General features: G+C 43.0%; 1 protein-coding gene across 5 annotated transcripts in view; it reads left to right on the top strand.

The window, feature by feature from the left end:
* Window positions 1–6,768: 6,768 nt before the first annotated feature.
* Window positions 6,769–21,470, top strand: part of STARD3NL (STARD3 N-terminal like) — a 36,598-nt gene continuing 21,896 nt past the window's right edge. For all 5 annotated transcript variants that reach the window (XM_059818664.1, XM_059818663.1, XM_059818662.1 and 2 more), the window contains exon 1: window positions 6,769–6,805. The gene's annotated coding sequence lies outside the window, so the exon portion shown is untranslated. The remainder of the gene's footprint in view (window positions 6,806–21,470) is intronic.

The following is a 21,470-nucleotide window of genomic DNA, read 5'->3' as shown; positions in this document are numbered from 1 at the left end:
AAATATTTGTCATTCAGACAGGAACAATGCATTTGACGTTAGTGGTGTTCCTATTACAACACCCTTAAAGCAAAACAGAGAGGAGGAAGAGGGGGGAGGAAACAAGGGCTAGAGGGACCTACTCACTCTACTGCCATTTAAGATGAAAAAAATGGACAGCAGCTATTTCAGCACTCCTTTCAAACGGTTTTGAACAGCTTTTGTCAAAACACCCTTTTTAAGTAACCCTTTTGCTGAAGCAACATGTCAGCATTTGCAACATTTCTAGAACTGATGGTGCTTTAAATATACATTATTTCCTTAGCGTTCAGTATATTTGTGTTCAGAAAATGTTATTGAACATAACTGGGTGTAAAGGACTTTGCACACATGTAAATTATCGAGGAAACAGTTACTTTCTTGTTAGTACTACGTTGTAAACCACGTAAGTCTAAAATCTGAGAAGTATTGACTGCTGAGGTGATGAAAGTCATAGTGATAATACCATAACTCTAAATTTATTTATTGAAGGCTGCAACTGTACTTAACTCTGTTGTTCTGCTGCCTCAGGCTTTGCAGAATGAGCGTTATAAACACTTCTTGGGTAAAGTCCAGTTTGGTGAAAAACCCTGTCTTGCTTACAGGGCAGTTTCTGTACAGTAATCTGGACATATTTCCTCTTTTAGCAGAATAAAGCCTATAAAGCATCATACTTAAAAATTCCAGCCTAGGGTGTTGGGTATTTTTGTAATTTTTACTTCTCCTTTTTAATTTAAACATTTTTTTTTTTTTCAGTAAGTCTGGTTACAAGAATGACAACTTTTTAAGCTTCATGAAACTACCAGATGTTTATTTGGTCCTACAAGCACATACATATATTCCTAAGGTTAACTTTACTGGATGTATTTCTATGCATAAAGGAACTTGTTTAGGTGGAATCCATGGAGAGTTAAGCCCAGAAATGCATAAAAACAGATAAAAGAGAATAAAGCACATTGAGACTAGAGTGTATATATAGCAGTTTATGCACAAAAACATAGCTGAAAATGGGGTAATTATTGATGTCTATAAGGATTGCATACAGAAGATTTTTGATAAAGATAGCAAGATAGTTTTAGGTGCAGGTAGAGGGTTTATTATCAGTTTCTAGGGAAAAGAAACTGTAAAAACTCCATTAAATGTTTGAAACTGGTCATTTTTGCTCTCATTAAACTCGTAAACTCCAACTGTGGGTGAAAGCACTTTTCCCGGAGCAGAGGCTCGATACGAAAGAAAAAGGAAGCACAATCTGAAAAAGTCATGTATAGAAACAGGACCTCTGTAGACAGAACAGAGAGGAATTGGTGACAGAAAATTAATAGAAAATAATAACATGCATTAGAAAGATAAGGCAGTTGAAGTGGAAAAGACTGAGTTCACAGAGAGATAGAACATGAGTGTGCACAGCCAAAAAACGAGAAATTGGCTGTGAAATGGCCCAACAGCATTCTGCATGCTCAAAGTACTTTCCAGAAGCCAAGAGAAACTCAAAGTGGTCTTTTGTTTAAACCTAAAATACAAGCATTTCTTTCTTCCTCCCAAGTGAATAAGCTCTTATCTTTAAGATAGGATTTTACTTGCTTTGATGACGGGCAAGAGCTCGGAGAAGAACATTTCTGTCACTGAGCTGACTAGCAAACTGCTGTGGGTTTCAGCCAAATAAAGCTCCCACTAACATCAGAGAGAGTGGGACTTTGGGGTTGTTTCTTTCCCAGGAAAGGAGAGGTTCTCCTCAGAGCACAGGGTTATAAAGTTTGATTCGTGCTCATGTTAGAAATTTGGGGGCTTTTAGCACTTGAGAAAACAAGTGTAGGTGGGAGGTATCTAATTTCATGGCATGCAAAAGGTGCCTGCAAAAGTGGCACGTCAGCCTTTTAGTGTGGTACTGTTATGAAATATGCTGAACAGTGCTGCTCAGCTACTGCGCTGAATATTAAGCAGCAGTTACTGCTTGCACTAATACCATCACACCATCCTAAAAAAAGATCTAAAAAAGAATGTGTTTTATTTCAATGCCTGACAAATGGTTGGAGTTCGGCTCTCGGTTTCGCTTAGTCATTTTCTCGCCGCAGGGTGAGCTTACAGTTCCTACACCGGCTGGTGCGTTCACTTAAATTGAACCACATCATGGAAGAAAGCATTAACATTAGCTTTAACATTGAAGTTATGTGAGAATCCTATCTCTATACTCACTTCATAATTTTAGTCAAGAGATTTTTTTTCTTCCTGCTCTATTGTAGAAATACTTAATCACATCCTACGGTGTTATCTATTTGGGAGGCAATCTGATCAACCCCAGTGCAACCTACTTCACTTTTCTTGAAGGAGAAATAGACACTAAGAGCTTACCAGTGAGTAAGGCAGAGGTGTTAACTCCCAGCTAGCCAGGGGTATCTTTGGTCGTGGGTTTGCAGCTTGAGGTTTGAGAACCAGTCATGGACAGGAATATGAACCTCCCACCACATCCTTAAATGTATTGAAGCAGATTGTTTCCTTCGATTTCAAAGGAGATTCGTGGGTGTAATGACTTTGTACATCTTAGTGTCTGTCTTTAGACACTATGTTTTAGCTTATTTATCTATGTTCTGTTGCAGGAACCAACCAACTCATTTCAGCTGTTTACCACAGCATGAAAGAGCAGGAAGAAATACTTGAGACTCTTACATCAGAAAGTGGCTCATCCGACATCCACCTGCTTGATGTAATGAGGCATATTAGAGATAACTGTTGCAGCACCCAGGCTTCACCTTAGAGCATTATCTGCTGTGAGAACAATTAACTGATGTCCCAAAGCCAGCATGGACAGCAAAGAGCAATGCCCTGCCTTAACTGAGACAACCTGCCTTTAGACCTGCTAATTGCCCTGGGTGACGGATCACGCGGAAAAGACAACCCATATTCCAGTTCCAGCACAGGCTAGGAAGCCCTATACCACAACCCATCCCTTGGTAAAGCCAAGTGACAAGAAGGCCTTCTTGCTCCTTCACAAACTCTCCTCCACCGTTGCTGCAGACTGACACATCCTCTTTCTAAAGAGCAGCATTAGGAAGAGCTCAGGTATATTTGCCTCCATTTGGTATCCCTCTTGCCCTACCTTTGCCACAGCTTAAGGCTGAGGAACCTTTAGATAGCAATTTACATCCAGTGGCTTTGATTAGATTTCACCTATTATCTGTCAAGTAGTGACAGCACTTTTGAATACGAATTAGGATTCCTTCAGCCCTCAGAGAAGTACTGAACCCTAATGGTCTTTCCCCAGGAAGGAAGAAAGAAAGAATATAAAGCTGAGAATAAGCATGTTAAGAACAACACACAAATATTAACCTATCCTGGTTGCTGGCCACTTATTCCACCAAGGAAGCTATTATTGCTACACACATTTTTACAGTGGGAGCAGACCTAAAGACTGAAAATGGGAACTTATGTAGAAGCAGAGGAAAACTAAATGAGGAAGGGTTTAGAATGTAAATTATGAGCCCTGACTCTGTGCTTTTTTTCCATTTCTCTTGCTTCAGAAGTTTACAGACACTCTTTCCTTAATGCCCTGTAATAGGCACACGTGAACACAGTGACAATTTAAGTGGAATGTTGTCCGACACCTACGTGCAACCTGCTCCACTCCTTTGGAAGGTGGAGCAGGCACTCCATTACCTGCACACAAAACTCCATTGCTCACATTCAAACTTCAGCGTCAGCTCAGAGAGACAAGCCTCTGTTTGTAAAGCACTACTGAAGAAACTGCAGAATCCTTCCTTACATGATCTAACACTGTCTGTCCTTCCCTACGTTCAGATCCACTGAAGGTTAGGAAAACACCTCTGAACAGCCTGGAAAAACTAGCCCATTAGCCCATGCTCAGCTCATTTTTTCCAGGTCTGCACTGCTAAATGTCCTCTCTTTGGACAGCATTGCAACCACAAGATTGCTTGGTTAAATTTGTTCATAAATAAGGACTTTCAAAGCCAACTATTATATAATTTAATCTGTCTAAAGTTACCTGAGTGGTTATTGAATGTAAATCCATAAATCTCTCAATTTCTTATCCAAAAGCAGTTCCTTATCAGCTCCCAAAATTAAGGTGTCATTTAGCTCACTAAGATGATCTGAAATTACAGCATCCAGTAATAATACTGTGTGTGATACACAGGAAGATATTTTGGTTCTCAGAATTTCAGTAGATTTGAAAACATAGCCTTAGCATATTGTGCTAAGCACTTTAATGACCAACTTTTTAGTAAAGCTTAGTAAAGTCTTCTCAACGAACCTTACTTGAATTTCCTTGAATAATGCAAAACGTGATGTCTTTGACTCCTCACAGTAGGAACTGAAATAGTTCTTCACCCATCAGGGTTGCCTCCACACACCCTGAAGAACAGGAAAAGCAGAACAAACACCGTTTTCTCCTCAGTGACATTCTGTAAGGCAGTATTTTGACAAAGCTAGCAGAAGAGAGGGGACAGGCCACTTAGAAGGAGGAAGAGACTCAAACATTAATCTGACAGATCTTCAGACATCAATTTGTTCTCTTAAGACAGAGATTTCTCGTCTCTCCTAGATCTGATCCAGGATCCCTTTTTCCCTTCCATAGTTGCCTCATGCCTTTCTCTTAAAGCCAACCATCCCTTTCTCTGGCTCTCCACCTCTCTATAGCTTAAGCTCTCCCAGTTCTTGCCACTGCTCTAGAAGAGCTGTGAACAGGAGAAGCAGCTTGAGGAGAGACACAAGTTGCATTAGCTGATATGAATAGTTTAAAGAAGATGCTTTCTCTATGTGAAGTGCTACTTTACTTCGACATTTTCAGGAATTTAGGTTCGGGGTTTTTTGCTGTTCTTCTAATACTATATCTAGCATAACTACAAAACAGAATAACCTTTCTGGAGCTACAAACTAAACCCCTTCTACTTAGTCCTTTCCTTACAGCCAGCTGTCCTTTTAACCATTAACCACCCAGCTGCTTGGTTCTGTGAAATGTATGGCCATCAGGCCTGAGTCTCAGCTGGTTATAAGTATCATATTTCTTTACTGGTTTATACCAATTTATTCCATCAGGAATGTGCAGGAATATTGAGAGTTCTGCTTTACTTGTGATGTTAATGGTTACACACAGCCTGCATAGGCTTTACCTAGCTGAAAGCTAGCCTCTATTTATTGAGCTTGGCTTTATTTTCAAGATGTAACACTGGGCTTTTTTAGTTTGATAACCACTCATGGGGCCTGAATAACAGTGGCTTTTCAGGAGTTTTCACAAATTATGCTCCTAATCTGTTCAGCTAAATGTCAACCACACTTTATTTCAAGATAAATGTATTTCAATGTATGCAGTGGCAGAGGGCTGCTGCTTCTGTTTTGCAATGTGTTAAACAACTTGTATCAAAACTGTTTGGAGACAGGTAATTCAAATACAGGCTGCCACTGTCAAAGTCCTTCTCTTTGCATTTGTATGAAAAGTAACAATAAATCCAAAATATAGCTACCTGCCTGGAAGCCTGAGGTGGTCTTTAATACAGTAACACTGAAAGAGACCAAAGAAAGATACTCAAAGTAAACTTACACGGATAAAAAGAAGTATGAAAGTGTGTAAAATGAATGTGTGTTTACAGACTTTGATTAAGAGAAATGATTAGCAACAAAAAAGTCTTGCAATATCTTCTTCACAGCTAAAAGAATTCCTCTCCCTTCCCATTAATGAGAAGCAGTAGTGGATGGGGCATTTTATTGCAAGTTCCCGGTTTGTGGAACAAGGGTGAGGCGACTCACCTCAGCTATCATTCACTGCAATGTTTTTTATTACAATAAATGCTTAGCGTGCTGGTTTTCAGCTCTGCTCTAGCTCCAGGTTGAACACCCCAGCAGTCAGCATCACCTTGCCGCAGCTGCTGTGCAGTGATCCCCCTGAAGATGCGTGGGGTCTTGTGGAGCCAGGCAGGGTGCGATGGGTGACTGCTAGCTGGGTAGTTGCAGCCTTTTTTTGGATTTTATTTTGCTCTTCTTTTCTCTGTATAACTTGATACGTACAGCAGAGCGGATTATTGCTGTGCATTTCTTGTTAGAAGAGATGTATCGCGGATCTAGCCTGCAACATTGAACTGCAGAGAAACCTTACGATATATGTAAGCATCTGACGAGCTTTGGGCTTCGATGAGGACGGAGACCGTGCCTCTCCAAAGGAACGGATGTTTCCCTTAAGCGGCTGGTTGGTTGAGTTTGTCAGATTTTCACAATGATGCAAATCACGTGTGGATTTCCTGCTGCTTATCTCTGTAGATATGAGGACTCTGCTATGACAAGGCACAGGAGCTTAAGCGGAATTTAGGCCAGCGGCAGATAACCGGTCTCACTGCTCGTTTTGATTGCTTCATTACAATTCGGGAGTGTTCACATTTAAAGAGAAGAGCCCCCACCGCGGGGCACACGGCCACGCGTGGGCCGTCCGCGCTCTGCCTGGCCTCAGCCCCCCGCGCCGCTTGTCCGATGAGCCCTCGCACCACGGCCAGGCCGGAGCGTGGCGCAGCCCGAGCCGGCAGCGACAGCGGCGGCGGGGAAGTACCGGGACCCTCCCGGCGGCAGCGGGGCCCACCCCTCACCCTTCATGAAGTTCAAAACCGCGCGCCGCCGCACCACCCAGGGGGCGGTGGGCTGAGCCCCGCCCCCGGGACAGCCCCGCCCCCTCCGACGCCCGGCCCCGCCCCCTTCCGCGCTGGGCCCCGCCCCGCCAGTCCCCGGGGCCTGCGGCGGTGCCTGGCTGCGGTGCGGGCCCTCTCCCTCGGGCCGGAGCGGCGCGTCCGAGGTGAGCGTCGCCGCCGCCGCTCGCTCGGCAGCGGGGAGCGAGGGGAAGGGGCGAGGGGAGGGAAAACGCCGAGGGGGATGCGGGACGCGGGACGCGTTGCTGGCGGAGGGGCGGCCTGGCCGCGCCTCCGGCCGGAGCCGCCGCCCCTGTGAGGAGGCCGCGGCTGAGGGGAGCGGCGCGAGGGCGGCCCGTGCGGGCGGGGGGACCAGCGCGCGCCGCCGCCGCCGTTGCGGCCCTGTCCTCTCTTCCCCTCCTCCCGCGCCGGTGTCGCCGCTACCCCTGGGGGCGGGGGGGTGAGGTGGGGGACGGCCCCCTCTGTCAGGGCGGCTTTGTCCCCCGGTACGGCGCCTGCTGTCCTGCTGGGGTGGCGGGGGAGGAACGGCGCTCGGCGGGGGCGGGGAGAGGAGGAGGAAGGAGGAGGTCACGTGCCGGGAGGCGGCCGGGCGGGGCGGAACGGAACGGGGGTCCCCTCTCCGGGAAGGGGTGTGCCTGCGGGGGCTCGGGGGACCCTCAGCGGCAGAGCTGCGTGTGCTGCCTCCTCTGCGCCCCGGCCCCCCGCGCCCCTGACGCCTCTGCTTCCGCTGGCGGACCCGGAGGGTAGAGGGGGATTGTTTTTCCCTCTCTTTCCGAGATCCTAGTTCAGCAAAAACACCTTCACGGAGGTACCGTGGCCTGTTTGTCCTCCTGATAACGGTGTGAACAAACCAGGGCGTGCAGACCTCTGGTTCCCATCAGGAATGTCTGGTTCCCTCTGGTTCCCATCAGGGAAAATGTTACGCTGGGGTTTAATTTTAGCGTCGGACCGAATTTAGGCAGCTTTGGAGAGGCACTGCCCGATTTCAGCATCTGAATTACAAGTGGGTCATAAATTCTTGAAATGTAGCATTTGCATATATCTTAAGGGTTACACTGGTACGTCTGCAGAGCGAAGTGATTAAGCTTACAGCATTTTGATCAGCACTAGCAGTTAAAGTTACTCATTGATGAAGTGCTAACTTTGAGTCAGTTCCCAATTTTGTGGTAGTCAGGTGTAAGTAGATTCAGTGATTGACTTTAATGTGGAAAATACTTGCCACAAATACTAAACTTGAAGAGAGTGTTGATTTTTTTTTTTAAATCTTGTTAGTGTGCTTAGAGGTATAAGGCCATCGCAGTATTTCTGCACAGTGTTGCCAGTACATTTTATTATGTGTGTTTTGTCATCTTGGCTTCTATAATGTGATGTAGGATTGTGTTGAGCATTACTTGCTAGTGAGAGCTATCATTTTGTGCTGGAAATTCTAGTGTTTTGGAGGATTGTTAGTCAATCCAATATTGCAAGAAGGCTCATCTCTATTTATAAGCCAGTAGGGTTGCTATTATTTTTAGTAGATGTTTTTAAGTAGGCCAGATGCAGAGTGATTGGGTTTTTGTTTGTTGATAGTGTTCAGGGCTAGATACTTTGGATGAAATGCACCAGTGGTCCTCTTGTTATGACACAGATCCTTAACTTCAGTTATTTTTCTGTTATTTATGTGTTAGACTTTTTCAGGATGAATGTTGTTCTTTATAGGCTTGGTATGTCGAGAAAGAAATATTTTTACCTTTTTAATGATGCTGAAATTTGTGAATTACTAAACTCCTAGTTGGATTAGGTGTTCTTTTTGGTGCATTTGGACTAAAATGTGGTTTTCTTAATGTGATTTCACAAATTCTCAAGCCTTTAGCCATGAGTTTTTCAAAATGAATTTAGCACAATTGTTATAGGCCTTCATTCATGTGAAAGAATGTATATAGACTTTACCATTTCAAACTTCATCAGACCATTCTAGTTAAACATATGTTTTAATAACTGTATTTGTTAAAATGTTTTATGGGGCCAAACATAATTTCTATTAAGGAGGATTAATGGATTTCACTCAGTAAGCACAATATTATCAGTGCTTTTGCAGAAGATATTGGTGATGTGGTAATGGTAAATCACACCTGTGACAGCAAAACTGTGATTTTGCATGGTTAGCCAGCAGCATCCAGCAACTCAGCTGAGTCACTTTAAAGGATCACAGATGTGTTGCTTGTTAAATGTTCTCTAATTTAACTGTATCTGCTAAAAATCTGTTCTTAATTCAAAATTGTTAGTGATCATATTAAAAGACAACTTGTATATTACCTCTTTGCCTGACTGTGTTAAATTCAACTGGGAGTGACATTAAAACTGAAAGGTTGAAAAAAAATATAATCTTAGTAAAGAACCAAACAAATATCTTGTTAATGACATTGTGCTTTTCATGTTAAGATCAGCTACTCAGTCATGAGCTGACTTCAGATACCAGGAGCTAATTTCTATCTAGCACTGACAGAAAAACTAGATGAACTATGCGGAGGTGTGTTAGAAGAAATATTTTATGCTGAAGGTTCAGGTGTAGATCTTTGCTAGAATTTGCTGCTGCTTGGACTGGATAATTATTTCCTTACAATGTCCTTTAAGCCTTATAAGGAGAAAAATGGAGGTAATATGTAAAACCTGGTACTTCCTTTTGTTTTGAAGCATCTTCAAGAGCTATAAAATAGAAGTTAAGAGTGAAAACATCTTACAGAAGTTTATCTTGTATTGTAAAATGGATGGCAGTTTCTTAAAATACTGTATTTCTTAAGAGCTCTGAAAAATTTCCAGGGCTTGAGTTTGCCTGGAGAAAACTTTTGCACCCTTTTGTTGAATAGTTTTTGAGGGGGTGATGGAATCCTGAGTGTTTCCCACTAATACATAAAATGACTGACATATTTCAGGAAGAGTTCTGCAATTCTGTGCCAGCAAAAGAAGAGCTTTTCTTGTCCAAGTAGTATCTGGCTAGCAGCCCTGGGGCATATGTTTGTTGTTGAATTGGAGAAAACAAACAGAAAATGTGTTTGAATATCCTACGTAATAAACCAGTATTGTGCTTGATGTTCCAGACAATCAGTAAGATGTTTGGTCTCTTTAAAAAGTTGTATTCTGTGTTTAGAGAAATGCTGACCTGATAAAGTAGATATGTTTTTGATACCTAAAAGGTTTATTTGGCCTACAGTTGTTTCAACTCTGGGAAACTGAATGGATTATAAGCCCTTGTTGCTTAGTATTTAGTGCTTAGTGGAGGAAAATTTGCACTGAAATCTTTATTTCTGTGAGCTGATGTTGGGTGGGCTGCAAAGTCAGCTTCAGAGAGCAGGTAATAGATGTGAAGAAGAGTTAAGACCAGATTTGGCGGAGGTTTTTTAATTGTCTTTTTTCTATCTTTGTACCACTTCCACTTTATGCCCACTTCTCCCTCCCTGCTTTTGCAAGAAACCAGTGGTGGCTTATTTCTTTTTTTTTTTTTTTAATTTTTTTATTGCATGCAGCTATTGCATGTTACTGGTGTGTGTACATATATGTAAAATGTACAAAAATACTGTATACATAGTTAATACAAATGTGGGGAGCTGATTGCATTTAACCTTAAAATCCTGACGTAGTTTCAGGTCTCTGGCAAGACTAGTCTAGAACATCTAAACCAAAAAAGAGGTGATGTTTTATTTTTAAGAAAACAGTAACTTAGTTTTGGTAATTAAGTGAATACTATCAATCAGAATGTATTGGTCTCAAATGGGATGACGTGTTGTCAGTTCTGTAACTGAGATACTTGTTCTTTGTATGTTATAAGGAACAGTGATAAAATGTACACACTTCAGTTTTGTAGTTTGCAGCTGAGATGTGAGGCACACCTTCGGAATGTGTTATGGTACATCCTATTTGTATGTTAGTTTTTAGTATTTTTCTTAAAATGGAATCTGGTCGCATATTTAAGATCACACTCTTGAGTAAACAAAAGCTGAACTCCATGCATTTGGAGTTCTGGCAAGTGTGTTTTCAAGTGTGTCATGAATTCAGCATGGAGTGTATTTTCAAAGTCACTTTTGGTTTAACTCTGAAGAACTGTTCTTTCATATGCTGTTCCCATGTCTGGTTTGAGCATACTCATATGCAGGCACAAAGTCTTACTTGCTCATTTTAGAAGTCTGGGATATGCTGTTAAGAAGGAACCCAGACAGGAAGTGGCAATGGAGTCAAAAGTAAGGTGATGCCGATACCAAATTTACAAGCTGTTTACTCTGCCATTTTCTCAGCTCTTGTAGAGCAAGAAGTGAAGTGATTGTGAAAGGACAGCAGTGTTCTGCAGGACATTGCTCAGTACCAGGGCTTCTTCAGCTGCAGGGAAAAATGAGTCCAAGGTTGGAGCACTTTGATTTGACTTTCTGAATCTGTGTGTCTCACTCTTGGGATGGGGGCAGGTGACATTGCTTTTCCCTCAGATGTCCTACTGACCCAAAAGATTGACTTACGTTTTTTTCTTTCTCCTTTTAGCTTGCAAACTGTGTGCTGCACTCTTCAGCACCTTCTTCCAATGTTCTGAGAAAAATATTGTTTAGTACAAATGTGGGATGTGTGCAACTGCCCTGTTACTTTTGTTAGGTCACCACTAGAGCATAGGAAATCAGGGAAACGTCTTTCTCAGGGAAACTTAAGACAAGCGGTGGGTTGTTTTTTTCTTTTACACAGAGAAGTTACCTAAATATTTTTCAAATACAGTTCTTGCTGAAGCAAATAGCATGACTTTACAATTAAGTTGTGTAATCTTTTTGTAGAAAATAAAGCTTAAACCCCATGTGAAAGAGATAATAGGAAGTAGGCAAAACAAAATAACATTAATTTGCTAGCAAAACCACAAGTACTTGTGTTTCTGTTCACTTTCTAACCAAGGCAAGTTTAATTGCTCTTTTTGCTTTGTTTTTGTCTGACATCGAGCCATCTGCTTGGTGGTGTATCTTTCAAAATCTTGATGATAAGTTATTTCAGGGCTCATCGGTATGAAACCAGATGTGCATTATAAATGCAAGAGTAATTTGTATGCCGTACAAGCTATACTCAAGTATATTTTGTGTAGTCATCTTGCATGTTGGATGAAAAATGTTCTTTTAGCCTGAGGGATAGGTAAGAGCTGCTACTTCAGGGTCAAGCAGAGCTACTCTAGTTCTGAATGCTCGGATGAAGCCAGACTGTAAGGAGTTCTCTTCTGTCTGCTGATAAGTCTTTCCCTGCCCCTCCATCGGGAAGTCTTCCCAGTCTTTAAATTGTTGCATATTTGTAACTTGTAATTACTGCTGTGTTGCTTAATTGAAGATCTAGAGTATTGCCAAGAAGTTACACACAGTACCTTGTGCTTATGTTTGCGGAATTTTGTGGGCGTGCATCAGTTTGAATTTTTCAGTTGTCTTCTGATTAAAGTCTCTAGTGCCTGTTGAATGCAACACTATCTAAATGCTTTAGTAAATATCTAGGCAGGAACTCGGTCTATAGGATAGACTACAAGATAAGGTATATCTTTAACTGTGTAATTAGATGAAATCTGTTGGAGTGAACATTGGAGTAGGCATTGTGGAGCTGATTTACCATATCCTACAGAGTAGGAAAGTGTGCTTTACTAGTTTGCAGGAATTTCATGAGAAGAAAGCTGAAGAGGAGAGGAAGGGAGCCGCAGTAGACAAATGAACTGTAAAGGAAATACAATCCTGTGCAAGTCAGGAACAACAAAGGACAGACTTTTTGTTTGAAGGAAAACTTTCTTTGGACTGAATGGTTATCAGAATCGGTATCTATGGTACCATTTTTTTAGCATTAGGCTTCTTCAGGTGGTCTTTGGTACCTTCATGTTGGTTCATACTAATTAGTCTAACTATTCAGAGCCTGGGCCTCTTGGTGCAGTGTGCAGTCATGAGTTTTAAGTTGTGCTTGCCTCTCAGGCACAAACCACTTAATATAGATTTGAAGCAATTGCTTTTAATTCTGTAAATGGTGGTTTTGTGTTTGGGCCTTTTGAAGATACAATGTGACCTGAATGTTGACTAGAATGGCACATGTCAATGAAAATTACATGTCTTTCCTATTTCAGTCTCCTTTCCAAATGTTAACGGCTGTTCTTTTAGCTTGTTTTTGGTTATTTTGCAGTCCTGTATTATTCAGTAGATTTTAGTTTTGAATAGGCATGGCCAGTACCACGGTGTACCTGTTTATATAGTTTAAATTTCTGCTTCCCTATTTTAAAACTAGAGATTATAAAAACAAAGTATTTCTGTGGACTTTGTGCTTTAACTGGAATAAGAACATCTGTAGAGAAACTATGCAGAGTAGTCTTAAAATTCCCAAATATGCTGTGAAGTAATTAATAGGAAAACAGATAAGTTGGGTCAATTTGAATAGGTACAGCATCAAATATTTTTGTTTCATCTGATTCAAGATTCAGATGCTGTGTCTCTGATTTAACATGTCAAGGAGTAAGCAGGATTATAAACTACATGATGCATCACTCATTAGGTGACTTCTCATTACTGTAAAGGCTACTACTATGTGTAGGGCATGTGTCTTCTCAGGTGGTCCTGAAGTATTGTTGGATATCAGAGTTACGCCAGTAAGATCTCCCAACGAGTCTTAGCTAGTTTTCTGAAACTGAAGATTCAGGAAAGGCTGGAATTGCAGGTTGATTTTTGCTATGGAAAATGTTTGGGTTTTTTGTTTGGTGGTTTTTTTGTATGGCTTCCTTTTATGCCTGAATTTTGGTTAACCAGTAATGCAGCTGAGCTTGAGTCTTAAAGCAGTGACCGATGGAGCCAAACTCATCTCGGTAGCAGCAGGTGGCATAACAAGGGGCAGCTTGGGAGACTTGGGTTGAACCATAGAAAACTCTCTGTAGGAGTTAGTGCAGTACTGGCACATGTTACCTGGAGAAACTGTTAGAGGTTTTCAAGTCTCAGCTGTTGAGAGTCTCAACTGATCAAGTGTTAGCACTGGTCAAGTCCAGCACTGGTCCTGCTTTCAGGAGGAGCTTGGACTAGATGACCTCCAAAGGTCCCTTCCAGCCAACATTTCTGTGATTCTGTGGCTACACAAATTACTGAGTTTTCATTCTCTCCATTTTCTGTGACTGTATGCCTGCTTCATGTCAGCCAGATTTTATATGAATTTGTCTTTTTATTCTGCTTATGCTATTCATGTCTATGTGCAGGAGGTACTATACTGTTGTTGACCAGTCTCTAGGCTAACATCTTGTGGTATTGAAATTCAAGGGCTATATAACATTGGTTCCTGTTTAGCTAAAACCCACATTTGCAAGATGGAAGTGCATCTGGAAATACTCCCATTTTCCAAATTCTATACTTTCAAGATCAGGCTATAATATCAAGTAACCGAATCAGCTTTGAAATTAAGATGGTGTGTTTCCCCAAATGTATGCCCTGTTTGTTTTTTTAAATATTCCCTCATGTTTACTAAGGAACATTTGTTTTGAACAGAACATTACTTCACACTAACTGAGAAGTATTTTTAAAGGCATTGAAACCTTAAAAAGCTTCTGAGGCTATGATGTGTTACAGCTAGAGACAGAATGAGTGCAGCTTGTGAAGCATTTAAGTGCCCTTCAGGAAAGGGAGCAATGACTATCAGGAGGTCACTAGTAATGTGTTCACTACAAGTGGATTTCATGAAAATTAGTTCTTTCAGTTATATAAACAGAAGAGGGAGAGAGTGTGTCAGCAGACTGTTTTTGGTTCATTTATAGTAGAAAATGGTATAAAAAAAATATGTCCAGGTAAGCTTTGGAGGCAGTCTTCAGCTCTTTGGGATTTTTTTTTCCTAATTTACAGTCGGCATTACCTCATCTTCAGAGAAGTTGGGTTTATCTGTACTGGCTCTTTATCTGGGTTTATGCTGGGACTGTCAGAAGACACATTGAGAGAATTCTGCTAATACTCCTGCAGGTTAATACACATTTATACCAGATATTGTCAGTTTATTAGACTTTGTATATGTGGTGTACCAAGGCAGTCTGTACAGTTAATTGTATATTCTTTCCAAGGTGTTGGCTAGAGCAAATTGTGTCTATGCCTAGATAGAGAATAAAGTTGGAGTTTGTGATGGTGGGAGAGCAAACTGGTATGACACTTAGTTCCCAGACCCTGAGGTCTTTTGTTGCTTCCAGAGAATGTGTTTAGTGAACTCAAGTCCAGCGTAGTTTACTATGCTGAGTCAGTAAATCTTGGAGTAGCTGACAGGCCGTTCACTGTGTGGTGGAAACTGCCCATGCTGGGTCTGGGGTGGGATACTGCCCAGTGTCCTCCTCGCTTGAAAAGTTGTCGACTCAGAACTTGCTGGCTTGAAGACCATTTTCCTGTAGGTATTATGTTGCCTGTTACGCTTATACATCGTTGTGTTTTATGTTACACAAATGTATGTTAAAATTGTCTGAAATTGTCTTTAAATATAACTTAAATATTTGAATGTTAAGATTATAATACCGGTTACCATATTAAGCTCTGGTCTTGTAAGGAATTCTGGTTTTACTATGCCATGTAGTGTGTTCCTACAGATTAACAGGTAGTGTAAGCAGCAATGCGAGTCCTTTTGTCAGAAAGTAACCCCTTTGGTAGGGAGAGGTAGGGAACTGGTGTGTTTTATTTCTCTCTCTATGAGGAAACTTTTTAGTAAGGAAGTGCTTTATATTTTTTGCTTTGTTGTGAATGAGTATTATTACTGTTTCACTGTCTGCTTTCTCATCAGGAAAGACTTTAATTTAGTGCTGAAAACCTTGTAGTTTTCACAATGCTGTAGCATCTTGACCACTGTATTGTCTGTGTCATCCCATTTTACTCATTGAAAAGAAAAAAATACTTTCAGATTTTTTTAACCCTCACAGAAAAGCTATTTATGGTGGGAATTCTTGGGCGGTATTTAGTGTTGTCAGAGACATACGTAAAAAGTATTCTAGGTTTTCAATAGGTTTCAACAGCAATCGTGACACAATATTACTTTGTGTAGTTTATGCAAATGTGGTTTCTCTGATATTTTAAACTAAAGCAGTGTTGCCTTTTCCTAGAATTGCTTCCATGTGACACTTTCACTTTTGATTTTGCTGAGCTGTTGATAGCCCTTTGAGTAAGCCTTTTTTTAATCACTTCTGTTATCTCTTCTTGGTTAAATTCTGCTGTGTGTTTTTTTTTTTCTTGAAAAGAAAAAAAATCGCAGAAGTTGTGCTGGTGCTCATGTGTGATACACTAACATAGTAAACAGGAAAATAATTTAAAACAAGGACAACAGAATGGAAGAGTAGGGATAGTATAATGATAGAAAAGAGAAGTACCATTCTGATCCTGCATCTCTAAAATATATGTAAAACTGACATGTGCAATGAGCGCCATCTGCTTCTGTCAATATGAGTGAAAATAATGGTGACAATTGTAAATATAACCTGAAAATCATGGGCTAGCTCTCACCATGTATTACTAAAGCCTTCATTAGACTTCGAGGGCAGGGAAGTAATGCAGTCCTAACCTTGCTAATTTTAATAAACTCCTTTACTTTTCACTTAGTATACTAGTTAATACTATTAATAAGAATAAAATCTTTGATTGTCTATGATAAATTTTGGAATTTAATTCTCTCTTTGGAAGCCTGAGTTATAGCCATAACAATTAAGTGTTTAAAAAAAAAAAGAAAACAACACACATTTATTTTAAATTAAATATACAAACTTTGCTTCTTTCCAGGAAAAAACCCAGTTGTCTATGACTTGAAATAGGTCTGTATAGAAAACTTAGCTAAATATTTTAGTGGTAGGAGTTGAGTGAATGTATGCAGTTATGAAGAAAAAAAAAGTAAAATCTTACTTCTCTTGAAGTCAGGAGGAGTGAGGAGAAAGTATATCACAAATATACTAATGTGGATTCATATATCGGAATTTTTTATTTCCCTCTTAAATGTTTTGACATTTCAGTAAGCTTATGCATTCTGTCACCTGCCTAGTGGATGAAGGGAAGGTGGTGGATGTAGTTTTTCTGGATTTTAGTAAGGCTTTTGATACTGTTCCTCACAGCATCCTTCTGGACAAGTTGTCCAGCTGTGAGATAAGCACGTACACGGTGCGCTGGGTGAAGAACTGGCTGGACGGCAGAGCTCAAAGGGTTGTAGTGAATGGGGCTACATCTGGCTGGTGACCGGTCACCAGCGGTGTTCCTCAGGGCTCAACTGTAGAGCCAGTTCTGTTCAATATCTTTGTCAATGATTTGGATGCAGGAGTTAAATGTGCTGTTAGCAAGCTTGCTGATGATACCAAACCAGGAGGTGCTGTTGACTCTTTCAGACAGGAGGCCTTGCAGAGGGTTCTAGATAGATTGGAGCACTGAGCAGTCATCAATGGCATGAAATTAAACAAGAACAAATGCCAGATTCTGCACCTGGGATGGAGTAATGCCAGGCACAAGTCTAAATGGGGAGAGGAGTGGCGGGAGAGCAGCCCTGCAGAAAGGGCTCTGGGGGTGCTGTTGGCAGGAGGCTCAAGAGGAGTCAGCAGTGTGCCCTGGCAGCCGAGAGGGCAAACCGCATCCTGGGTGCATCAGACAAAGCATGACCAGCCCGTCAAAAGAGGTGATTATCCCGCTGTATTTAGAGTTGGTGTGGCCTCACCTCTTGAGTATCATGTGCAGTTCTGGGCTCCATGATTTAAGAAGGATGTGAAGGTCCTTGAACAGATCCAGAGGAGGGCACCAAAGCTGGTGAAAGGGCTGGGAGGGTGGCCTCTGAGGAGTGGCTGAGGACACGGGGCTTGTCTAGTTTGGAGAGATGGAGACTGAGGGATGACCTCACTGCTCTCTGCAGCTTCCTGAGGAGGGCAAGTGGAGAGGGGAGTGCTGAGCTCTTTTCCCTCTCCATTCCCATGGGAATGGTCAAAGCTGTGCCAGAGAAGGTTAAGACTGGACATTAAGAAGCATTTCTTTACTGAGAGGGCAGTCAAACCCTGGAACAGGCTTCCTGGAGAGGTGCCCCATGCCTGTTAGTGTTTAAAAGGCATTTATTTGGGCAGTGCCCTTAATACCATGCTTTAAGTTTTGGTCAGCCCTGAAGTGGCCAGGCAGTTGGACTAGATGATCATTGTGGGTCCCTTCCAGCTGAACTATTCTATTCTATTATCCTGCACTCATGATGAGTCGAATAACGATGAGACTGTTATTTCCCTGAAATGCCGGGGTTTTTCAGCTCCAAAAACACTTTCAAGGACACATACCACAAAGGTTTCAAGTGGTAACAGGATTTTATTTTATTTTTCTGACTCTGTTTCAGGGCAGATGTTCACAAGCATTAAGTATAGCCAGGAGCAGGCTGATGCAATCCTCAGTTTAGCTTGAAAAAACATCACTTGAAGTCTGGCAAAGAAAAGTCAGGGAGGTACAGAAAGTCACAAATCCCCTACATCTTGTGGAGAGCCGTGTGCTATTGAGACTGCATGGGGAACACCGATTTCTGGCTCACTCGCATGTCTCTTGTGACAAGGAGTTAATGGCACAGTTAGCATCCAGCACGGTTGCTGAGAACTCCACCTCTCCAGGCAAGTTTGCCCATGGAGTTTCTTGCAATACCATGAATTGTGGGCTGCTTCCCTTCCTGGTGAACATCCTTCAGCCAGGCACTGCAGACAATGAATGTGCCGGTCTGTAAACATCATTCCTTCATAGGACACATGACCACACATCCTTCCTGAAGCCTGCCATATAGAATAACCCAAGCAACGAGACTGCCTGGAGCTGAAAGAAGGGGTGCCAGCTGAACCCAGCCTCCTTCAAATCAGAGGCAGACACTGGGTCAACCCACAGGTGATACAACAATCCTGGAAATATGTAACTGATACTGAAAAAACAAAAATGAACTAGAAAATAGTAACTTTTGCCAGAAGTAGGAAAGCAGATAACTGACTGATGCACAATGAGGGCTCTTTCTAGGGCAAACACAAAAGATTTAAGAATGTGATTTTTCCCTCTTTTTTTGGTAATGAATTTTTTTCACATGAATTTTTATTTTGGCAATGAAAAAAAAAGCAAATCCGAAACAGTCTCACACCTAGTTTAGAATTATTTTTTCTCTTTTGTTACTATTTTTTTTTTCTTTGAGGCGAAAGGACTATAACCAATGTCCTGTATCACTTAGGATGGAAAAACTCAAATAATATGGCAGCATGAATACAGGCCAAGCAGTCAGAGTTTCCTGGAGAGTGAGAATGAGGATCAGTACCAATCACACATAAAAGAGGAGGTGGTGTGTGGTATTTTCAAAAGTATGACGCGTATCAATGAGAAGCATACTTTTTGCCTTCCAAAACTTGCTCTGCTGTTCTTCTTGGCCAGCGATGCATGAAAAGCACGCTCGTGCCTGCGTGGTGCTTGTGTTGCACACAGGGAGGGCTGAGAAGTAGCAGCTCCTGATGGTGCAGTGAGCCTGGAGCCCTTCCAAGCACAGGCTGGTTTGCACAGGCAAGAACCCCTGGGGCAATGGAGTGGAGCCAGAAGGGCCCAGAGGAGCCCTGACAAGGGGCTGTGCTCAATGCCACAGAGGACAAGAAGCAACCCCCGGGGTCACCCTGGGGGGCCCTCCCTGGGAGTCGAGAAAGCTTCTTCCCCCCGGCTGCGGGGCACCAGGGCCACCTTTGTGGAGCATGAGCAAAATGGCTAGGGGCTGTGCTTGATGCAGCAGAGGAAGGCAAATAACCCCCGGGGACACTTGTTAGCCCACTGTGGGGGAAAAAAAGCCTTCCTCCCTGCAGCTGCAGGGCACAAGAGGCCATCTTCATGGTGCATGAGCAGCAGGCAGTGACCTTGCCAAAATGGACCAGAGGAGCCCTGACAAGTGATTGATCGTGCTCAGTGCTGCAGAGGAAGGCAAAAAACCCCCGGGGACCAGTGCCAATCTGCCCCGGGGGAAAATTCCTTCCTGACCCCAGCACTGGCAATCGGCTATTCCTTGAGCATGTGAGCAAGACCTGCCTCCTCGTCCCACGGGCTGGTCAGCCTCCCAGGAGATGCCCGAGCCCTATTCTCCTCCCTCAACATGGACCCATCTCAGGGGCTTATGAGAATGGCCGAATGCCCCTGGCCTGATCGACCTTGGGGGCAAGAATCCTTTCTGCTACTGGCAGGACACCAGTGGGTGCTCCAAAGCACTGGGACCCCTTGCAACATCTCTGCATCCCACTTCTTACGGCTGCTGCCCCTGGCTCTGCAGGGGATGAGGATGGCGAGCTCTGCAGTGCTCCTCAAGAAGGCATTCCCTTGGTCTTGCCACTGCTATCCAGCTGGAAAGGATTTCCATCCATCAGATGGGCTTTGAAGGTGGCCCTGCATGGGCCCCCCTGTGCTGCAGCCCCTCCTGATGGAGCCCTGCCCACCGCAGCCCTGCCTGCTGCCCCACCACCCAGCATCCTTCATAGGAAGGCCTTTGGGGTGCTGGCCCTGAGGCAGTCCCTGTGCCCAGGGGGCTGTCCCTGCCCTTGGTGGCCATGCACTGGGCACAGCTGCTGAGCATCCCCGACGCCTCCTCTGCCACTCGGCTCCCAAGGACAAACCTCGTGCTGTCACTGTTCTCTCAGGCCATGGCAGAAACCAACCCTGCAGCCCAGAGACCACCCCTGTTAGCCGTCCCCTCTCTGCGCCAGAGCTAACCTCCATGAGGCCACGCAGCGAGGAGGACCAGGGACACAAAGCCTTTTCTGGGGGGGATAACAGGGGATGGTTTTGTCAGCTGCAGCCTGGAGGAAAGCTGAAGTGTAACCAGAGCCATAGGTTGGGAGGGATGGTGCCAACAGACTGCCATGGAAAGAACACAGGCTTTGAAAAACCAGTGAGCGGAGGTGACACTGGTGTGCTGGAAAGGCTGGTCATTGTCAGAGCTAGAACATCTGGATCCGTGCTCAAAGCACAGCCGACCCTTCCAAAAGGCAAAAATAGCCCACTGCTGCTATCGCCGTCACATCCCCTTTTCCCCCTGAAACAAAGCTGCCCAGTTGGCCGTGTTTATACGGGATATAAAACGTGTTTCAGCCATGGGGTAAAACTTCCACAGCTCATCTGAGACTTTCACCTTTGTGAGAGTTATTTCTCTGTCTCGGTTTGTGGGAAGGTGTTCAGATCTTACCTAAAACCCTGGCAAATGTCTTTTTCCTTTAGGATTTAGTATTTTGAGTACTGAAAGAATAAGGAAGGTACTGTTCTTGTCACTTTGAATGTTTGCGCGTGAACTCACATGTACATTCAGGTAACAAAGGGTATTTATACCCTATACATTTATTTGGTGGTGGTGATGCCAGAGGTGGAAGAAAGGGGTTTGGTTCCCTTTGCGTGAACTTTGCAGCGACGTAGGGAGCATGCATGATATCCTCACCATTCCTTACCCATGCACCAAGCGACATGTGCTGCTACACTGTTGTTTATGGTGAGGTTGTCTGCTTGGAAAGAAGTCCTGAATTCCCTTTTGTTCTTTACCATATTTTTCCCTTGCACTTCAGTAGCTCATTTTCTCCTTTGGCCTTCATCCATGCTATCTTTCTTGAAAGTGATGGCAGCACTCTCAGCCTTTGTCTTGCTCCTTGTAGTCAATAGTCTTCTGTAGGTCCTCCGTGCTCCTAATCAACTGCTTAGTCTTTGCCTGCCTTCATCCCAGACAGGATTTATCTTTCTTGAACCTGAGCGATAAGAAATGTCCGTGGTGAGCGCTCACCAGGGCTTTGGACAATGCTTGCCTTTCCAATGGAAATACCTTGCCCGACACACAAGAATGCATTTGCCTGTGTCACATTCG

Source organism: Gavia stellata, chromosome 6 (genome assembly GCF_030936135.1).
Source record: "Gavia stellata isolate bGavSte3 chromosome 6, bGavSte3.hap2, whole genome shotgun sequence".
In the NCBI taxonomy this organism is placed as follows: Eukaryota; Metazoa; Chordata; class Aves; order Gaviiformes; family Gaviidae; genus Gavia; species Gavia stellata.
The sequence above is the reverse complement of the archived record's forward strand: the minus strand, read 5'-3'. Positions and strand labels throughout refer to the sequence as shown.